Here is an 8618-nt window from a genome sequence, read left to right as displayed (position 1 = left end):
TCTTCTATTTGAGGTTCCAATGTTGAGCACTTCATCTTCCTCTTTTGTATGCTTCCTCTTCTGCTTTCGTTCAATCTCCTTATCTGTCTGTTTGTTAACGGTTTCATCAATTCCCTTTTTCTTACCAGTATTAGATTTTCCAGGAGATTTTGCAGAAGTTTGCTTGGCAGGCTTTGGATTTTGTTTTGGCTGATTCCTTGGTGTTGGTTTGCCAAAGTTTTTCATGGAATCCTTTTCCCTCTTTTCAGCATCGTCTTCATCGTCTTTTTCAAACACAGGTGCAGGGGTAGTACCAGTTAACTTTGCAATGCATTCTTTTATGCCCTTGATGTCAGCCCGTGTTTCTTTGTATCTTGCTTCAACCATAACTCTAATTAGCTTCATGTGGGAATTAAGTTGAATCTCAGCCAGTTTCCTTTGAGCTGCAAGAATGGGTTGTACCGAATTCCAAAGCTATTGGCAGAACTGCTGATGAGAAGGTCGACTTTTGAAAGCATCCACCAACTGCTTCAATTGATCTTTCATATCAGCAACAGTTGTTTCCAAGTTAGATATCCTCTCCGTCAAATCCTGGTATTTTAATCCATCACCTAACTTAATAGGATCATCTGAATTCCCACCAGAGGTGGTTGTATCTGCTTTTGAAAGAGGAGGTACCTCTAAATTTTCATTAGCAGATGCCCCTTGTTCTTGGTTCTGGGGACTTCCCTCTACATCAGTGGTTACCTTAGTGATCTCACCCGTGGTTAACTTGAACTCACCAGTGGATACCTTGATAGACACAGCAGTGGCTGCCTTCAAGGGAGTCTGACTGATGAAACTACTGTACAAATGTAAATCAGTGGATTTGACATTTGTAGTAGCTGCTCCACTTGAAATACCATCAAGAATTTGCTGAAATTCAAGAGGTGTAGCCTCCTCAACTATTTCTGGGTTAGCTTATTGAAAAGGTTCAGACATAGCTATTGTTGAAGTTAAACTCTCAGTAAAGTGTTCGTGGGAGGGGTTGCTATCAGTCTGAATGTCAATAGCTTAAAGCAGTGTTACAAACTTTGGTGGAATAGAAGATGAAGGGATTACTGTCGAAAGAGACATTGCCCCGGGAGAAGGGCTTTTAAGTATACTCTCATATGAGGGTATGACATCATATTGTGGTGTCCCTGTGAATACAACATGTTCCTTTTGTGAGGAATCATGAGGAGTTTGGTTTAAGGGTTGAGATCTTTCCACATGTTGTGAGGAAGTAGCAACAGTGGTTTGTAGTGACATCTGTGTTGTCACAGGGTTAAGCTCTGGGATCTCATCTTCCAGAGGACCCGTTTTGCTGGTTTCGGTGGGCTTTTTGGAGTTTTGGTCTTTTTGAGTTTTGTTGGTGGGGGTTTCACAGCAGTGGCTGTAGTGCTGTGATCACCAAGAGCAGTGGGCTCAGCAACAGAGGTTTGAGGAGCGGTTGTGGACTCATCTAAAATTTCCTCATTCCCATCTGCTTCAGTTTTGGAAACATCTGACTCTTTAGCCATAAGGCGAGTAAAAGTTTCAGATGTTAGACCATTCATTTTAATAGCTTTACCATTTTCAAAAGCTTTTTGTGAAACATGTTTTTGCAGGTAGTAGCTTAATAGTCTAGGAAACATAAGAAAACCAGCATTTTCCCCCTTTTTAATAGCAGCAATTTTCCCCTTTTTAATACCAGCAGTTTTCCCCTTTTTAATGTTTTTTTTTTAAATTTGCAACCAAATCAGCAAACAGTGCCTGGAAGTAGTTAAAATCAGTATTTATCAAAATTGCATACCCCAATGACTGAATTTTCAAAGGTATTTCATTCAAAGAAGTAGTTTTATTCGAGAGACAGATTAAGAGAGTATGGAACAGGAATTCATTGATGGTGGAAAATTACCTTTAAACATAGTTGCCTGATTCAACTGTCCATCATATCCCCTCCCAATCAAGTATGTTTGAATCTCATTTTTCGGGAAAGATGTCTTACCTGCCAAGTCATTTACCTCAAATGTTGATGATATGGTAGTGGGGGTAATAGCAACCGATTCACCTCCGACTTTTGAAGTTATACTTACGACCACATTGTTTTGTTCTTCAATATTCACATTTGCCCAGAAATCGCGGAGCGTCTCTTGGTAAATGGGTGCGTCGGCGGTAAGAATGGCTTTATATTTTGATGATGTAAGAACATCAATCATTGAATGATAAAGAGTATTGTTCTCGGTTTTCTCAAAAATAGCCAGGTAGTTATGCGGACTTTTCATCATCAAAGCCATGATCGGAATTGAAAGTTGCGAGAGGTTGACGAAGAAGTGTTGAAAAGGAAAGTGGAAACTGCTCTGATGAATTTTAAACTCGAGACGAAAGTAAAATCTCTGTTTGGGGATGAAACTGGGGTTTATAAAGTGAAAAAGTGAATGCTGACGTGTCAGAAGTTAAAAAGATCTGATGGCTAGCATCTGTCCACGCCAGAACCTCTGCTCTGAAAATGGATGACAGTTATTTGAAAACCACTGTTGGCCAACAACAGATGTTAGGCAACAATAGTAACTCAGCAGTCCTTTGATTAAACAGAACCTATGAGAACAGACAATACCCTTCAGCAGTGTTTGGAAACCACTGTTGGGCAACAACAGATCTTATGCAACAATAGTAAGTTAGCAGTCCTTAGTCAAACACAGGTTTGGAAAATAGTTGTTTTCAACAGACTTTTAATATAAACAAATAAATTGATATTAAATATCAGCAGCCATTTAATGCAAAACATTTAAAAAATAAATTTTCATGGGAAAACAATAAAATTAAATATCAAGAAACTGAAAGGACAAATTTTAAACCTCTGCCATAAATTTTTTTTTTTAAAAAAAACCTCTTCATTTAAACACCAACAATAATATACACGGCAAATAGAGGCTACTACCACTTCATCGGACACAAATGTTGTAAACAGTGGTAAATCAACAGTCGCTAAGATAAACAACACTTATTAAAACAGACAATACCTTTCAGCAGTGGATGAATTTTTATCCAAACAGAAGTTGATTCAAAACATCAACAAATACTATGAAAACACTGATAATCAGTTTTAAATTGATTTATATATTAAGACTTATGATTATGATGCAATAATAACCTCAAAAAAGCATTGCCGGACGTCTCTCTGCCTGCCACATCAGCTTTTCTTATGTCATCGCAATTTTTTGAGCAAAATAGAAATTTGCCCAACAATTGTTTTCCACAAACTTTAAAGAGTTTTTTCCAATATTTAAAAAATAGCTATATTTTAAGAATGGAGTTTTTATGTTCTGAAGACATTTTACAAAGATCTGTTGGGCAATAACAGATGTTCAGAACTTTTGTTGTATTAATGGTTGACAATTCTTTGGAAACTGCTGTTGGGAACAACAGATGTTGGCAATAGTAGCAACTCAACAGTCGTTACATAAAACATGAATTATAAGAACAGACAATACCTTTAAGCAGTGGATGAATCTTTTGCCAAACAGATGTTTTAAAAACAGCTGTTTTCAACAGACTTTTAAAGATTTTTGTCAAATTTTTAAAAAATACCTATTTTTTAAGAATGGATTTTTGATGATCTGAAGACATTATAATGTTTGGAAACTGCTGTTGGGAATAACAGATGTTGCCAACAGCAGCAACTCAACAGTCGTTACATAAAACAGAAATTATGAGAACAGACAATATCTTTTAGTAGTGGATGAATCTTTTGCCAAACAACTATTTTAAAAACAGTTGTTTTCACCAGACTTTTAAACGTTTTTGTCAAATTTTTTAAAAATACCTATTTTTTAAGAATGGACTTTTGATGATCTGAAGACATTATAATGTTTGGAAACTGCTGTTGGGAATAACAGGTGTTGGCAACAGTAGCAACTCAACAGTCGTTATATAAAACAGAAATTATGAGAACAGACAATACATTTAAGCAGTGGATGAATCTTTTGCCAAACAGATGTTTTAAAAACAACTGTTTTCAACAGACTTTTAAAGATTTTTTTCAAAATTTTTAAAAATATCTATTTTTTAAGAATGGACTTTTGATGATCTGAAGACATTATAATGTTTTAATCATCAACAGACGATGATTCCAAATAGTTCTCTTTTGGCAAAATTTAATTTTAACAGACCTTTACAATAGCAGGTATCAACTCTAACAACTGTTGATACTCAATTAGTAATAATAAAATGCTCTACAAAGATTAATAGAATTAAAATTTACCTATCACATATGTCGATAGATCAACAATTACATCGAGTACTGAACAACGAAATTTAATAATCTAAAGACACTGATTTCAAGCAGTAGTCAACGAAATTTAATAATCTAACAGCAAAAACTAAGAAATCTTAGCTTCAACTCCATTGAGTACTGAACTTCTCTATGTATATCTGTAAGCTTCGCCATGAACTCCAAGTCTCTCGTAAACAGACCAAGAGGCAGTCCATCAAAACACCTCTTCAGCTCTTGAAGAGTAGCCCTATCCTCATATACTTGATCCTCAACTTGCTTGATAAAGCGATACTTTAAATCATAAGAACCTACATCCATGATGACATTTTTACTTGTATATTTCTTCAAGTCTGATGTAAAAGAAGGATATCATGGTAGTAAAACGTGATGAAAAACAACTGAACTGACAGTGATACTATAAAAGGCTGATGATTAGGCTGATTGAAGAACTAATATATAAAATCGACATCATCAGTGATAATAAATACAACAAAACCTGGAACAGCATCGTTGTTCATGAAGTACTCCACTTTCTGCACTTCAGACTTCAAGAACAGGCTTCATGAAGTACTCCACTTTCTGCACTTCAGACTTCAAGAACAGTGTAGAAGAAGTTCCCACTGCTCGATCGGAAAAAACAAAGCTGAAATATATCAACACCTTAAAATAAATATTATCAACATATATCAACAGTTTAAAAGAATCCACAAACCTAAAATAACCCGCAACTGATTATTTGAATTTTAAACAACTCTGATTAGGCTGAAATGTAAAGCGAGAATTAGAACAGATCAGTTCAAAATTTAAGATTCAAAATTAGAGAAAAAAACATACCCTCAAAGATGTTGCAACAATGATGTTGGAAAAATTACGTGAAGTACAAAAAGCTGTAACCGCAGATGAACAGACTGAATATGCAAATTCTGCATCCTTTAACAATCTATGTATACTTTCTATAAAAAGAGAAAACCAAGTGACATAAGAAAAGCTGAGGTGAAACGTTGGTGTGTGAAACAGAGCTTCAATAAAACAACGATGTTGGAACAATGATATTGAAAGGATAATGTGTAAACAGAGTCAACAAATGTTCGAACAAAGAACTGTAATCGAAGATTAACCGGATCAATCATGAGAGCTATGCATTTGAGTGAGAGAGATATGATCGCAAATATGAGTGAGAGAGATAAATTGAAATTTGAATGTGGAGCCAAATTCATATATGTTATTTATAGGGAGCCAGATTCATATTTTTGAATTTTGAATTTTGGAGCCAGGATTTTAAATTTTGAATATAGGCAGAGGTTTGAAGCATTTCTATTGAACAGGCGAACAACAGACCTTTTGTATGTGGGCAGATGTTTAAAGTGATTTTGTAGATGTAGGCCAGACCTTTGAAAATTAAAGTGATTTTATATATTAAGGATTATGATGCGATAATGACATAAGAAAAGCCTTGTTGGACAGCCTCTATGGCCGCCACCTCAGCTTTTCTTATGTCACTTGGTTTTCTCCTTTTATAGAAAGTATAGATAGTATAGAAGATTTTGAACCTAGTAGGTTCAATAACTAATATTTTATAATTGTTTTTTTAGTAAACTGCATTTTGCGTTCTTAAGGTTTGCGAACGGTGTCAGCTTGAGCCCCTGAAGGGGATTTTTGGATGTCTGAGCCACTGTACTCTTAAAAGTGCTACACTTTTAGTCCCTGAGATTTGGTTTCGTTATAATATTCCGTTAAGTAGGTAGCGCAATATACTGTAACAAGGGAAAAATAGTCATTTTACCTAATAGTCATTTTACCTATGTACTTATTTGCCTGGTTTTTTTTTTTCATCAAAGCCTATTTAGCGCATTTGAAAACTCTATCCAACAAGTAGGTTATAAAGTCCTCATTGAAAGTCCCCATCCTTCTCTTTCAAGAAGGTCATTTCTCGTTTGGTCCCTAGGGTATTAAGGGCATTTCACTACTTTTGTAACGTTAGGAAAACGACAGGGATCTTATTGATACAAATCGAAAACCATGGAGACTTGGTTTTTCAATTTTGACACTCAGGATTTAAACGTGACATAGGATGTTTACCACAAGAACGGAGATTGTAGTATACTCCAACATTATAATAGAAAACAAATGATGATTAGGTTAAACAATAAGCCATAATTTTAGGTAACAAAATATCAGGTAAATAACTTACTGAAATTATGTCAAGTTTGTTTTGGAAAGTGCTAAAATAAATCAAAATTAAAACAATTAATAATTTTCTAGGAACTATTTAAAAAACAAAAATTAAAATGTTATTTTTATCCCTGAGATTTGATCACTTTTGTGACTTTTGTCCCTGAGTTGCCATTTTTCATTCAAAAAGTTTGAAATCTTGTTATTTTCATTCTTGAGGGCCAAATTTCGAGGGACAAAAGTCGCATTAATTTGCCAAACTCAATGATGAAAATGACAATAAAGAGCAAATTGAAGGATTCAAATGCACAAATAAATCATTTTGGATGGAATAAGCAAAATTGACTAAATCTTAGGGACAATTTTGATATTTTACTCAAAAACAAAAATAATGTAAGCTAACCTTTACTGAAAATATTTGAAATTCGGATGGATGAACGACTAATAATTGTAGGTCAATAATCTGCAAAGGTATCCAATAAAAAAGATAAAAACTCATTCTAGAAATTTTGTAAAACATAAAAGTCTGTACAAACTGAAAGGCTGAATTTCTAGAAATTGAACCCAAACAAAACCTTGATAACCAACGAAGAGATCCGCCACAAGTTGCTTCCATTCTTTTATGGTTTAAATGTTTAAAAAAACCTAAAGAAAATTAGACAAAAACGAGTGATCAAGAACATACTGATAATCATAATTAACGAGTTTTCTCCCAAACTAGTGTGGGTGAAAAACTTAATTACCAAAATAAATGATTTAAAAAATATTTACCAAAATATGTGTTTTTTAAAAACTTTATTTTTCTCACTCTTAATCTTATAAAAACTAGTTTGATTGTAGAAAATATTCTTTTAAAAAACATAAGAAAAGAGTTTTAGAATAAATAACAAAAGGGGTAGGCTAAATGTACCCCATCTTATTACTTTTTATACCCCCTTCTATAAAATCACATTAAAACTTGTAATATTTACCCCTTATACAAATTATCATTTTAAAAAATATTCTCTTTGTTACAAAATAAATTCAAAAGTGTAAAAAAAAGATTACAGACGTTTTTTTTAAGAAATTGTTTTTCAATTTTTGTTTAAAAAACATATTTTTTAAAAGTTCTCGGATATTGTTTTTAAAGACACTTTTCAAATAGTATTTTGATTATGCTTTTTTATTGAACATCTTTGTAAATAAATACTAACATTTTTTATAAAAAAAACAATAAAAAAGTTTTGAACTCTCTTTTTAAAAGAAATCTATATTATCTTTTTCGCTTGTATAGTTTATATTTTAAAGGTCTTGCTTTTATATTTTTTAGTACTTTAAATGTGTTTATAAAATAATTAACAATTTGTATTTGTTAAAAAGTAATAAAGTTTTTTCTTTTAAAATAGTGTTTATAGCCCTAGCACATATTAATCATTCAAACCATCTATGTAAGTGAACAAATAAACAATAAGTACTAAAATAATTTTATCAAACTATAAATTAACAATCTATATAAGTTCAAATTTAATTAGTGTAACGAGTATATTATAAAGAAGTTAAAAGCAGTTTAGCACTTTCGATCGAAGTGAACACTTTAATAAATATGGTTTTTAAATTAATATACAAAACAAACAAAAATTTTGAAAAAAAAAACATCTACAATATTTTTTTACACTTTAGAATTTGTTTTGTAACAAAAAGAATACTTTTAAAAAATATGACATGTATAGGGGATAAATATGATAAGTTTAAATGTGATTTTATGGAAAGGGGTAAGAAAAGTAACAAGAGGGGGTATATTTAGTAGCCCGCATGACAAAAATATATATTTTTTGTTGGATCGCGACAGTTTGGAAAAAAAATTTAATGTTTCTTTAGTTATGTTATGGACATTTTGTTTTAATTGAAAAAAAAATATGTTTCTTTAATCTTCTTATGAACATTTTGTTTCAGCTCTTTTAAAATAGAAACATGTTTAGTCTTTGATAGATATTTACTTGTTATTTTATAAATACTAATTTATAAACTTTTTTAACCAGTATTAACTCTACAGGTGGTAATAAAATACTTTTTTTTGGAGATTTAACTATGTATAATAATGTATTATATGTGATAAAAAAATATAAGTATGGGTATTGAATTTGAAAAAAAAAATGGTTCTTTTAACTAGTTTCTATTAAAAATCAATTTTATTAAAAAACCGAAATCTTAT

Source organism: Helianthus annuus, chromosome 17 (genome assembly GCF_002127325.2).
Source record: "Helianthus annuus cultivar XRQ/B chromosome 17, HanXRQr2.0-SUNRISE, whole genome shotgun sequence".
NCBI lineage: Eukaryota > Viridiplantae > Streptophyta > Magnoliopsida > Asterales > Asteraceae > Helianthus > Helianthus annuus.
The sequence above is the reverse complement of the archived record's forward strand: the minus strand, read 5'-3'. Positions refer to the sequence as shown.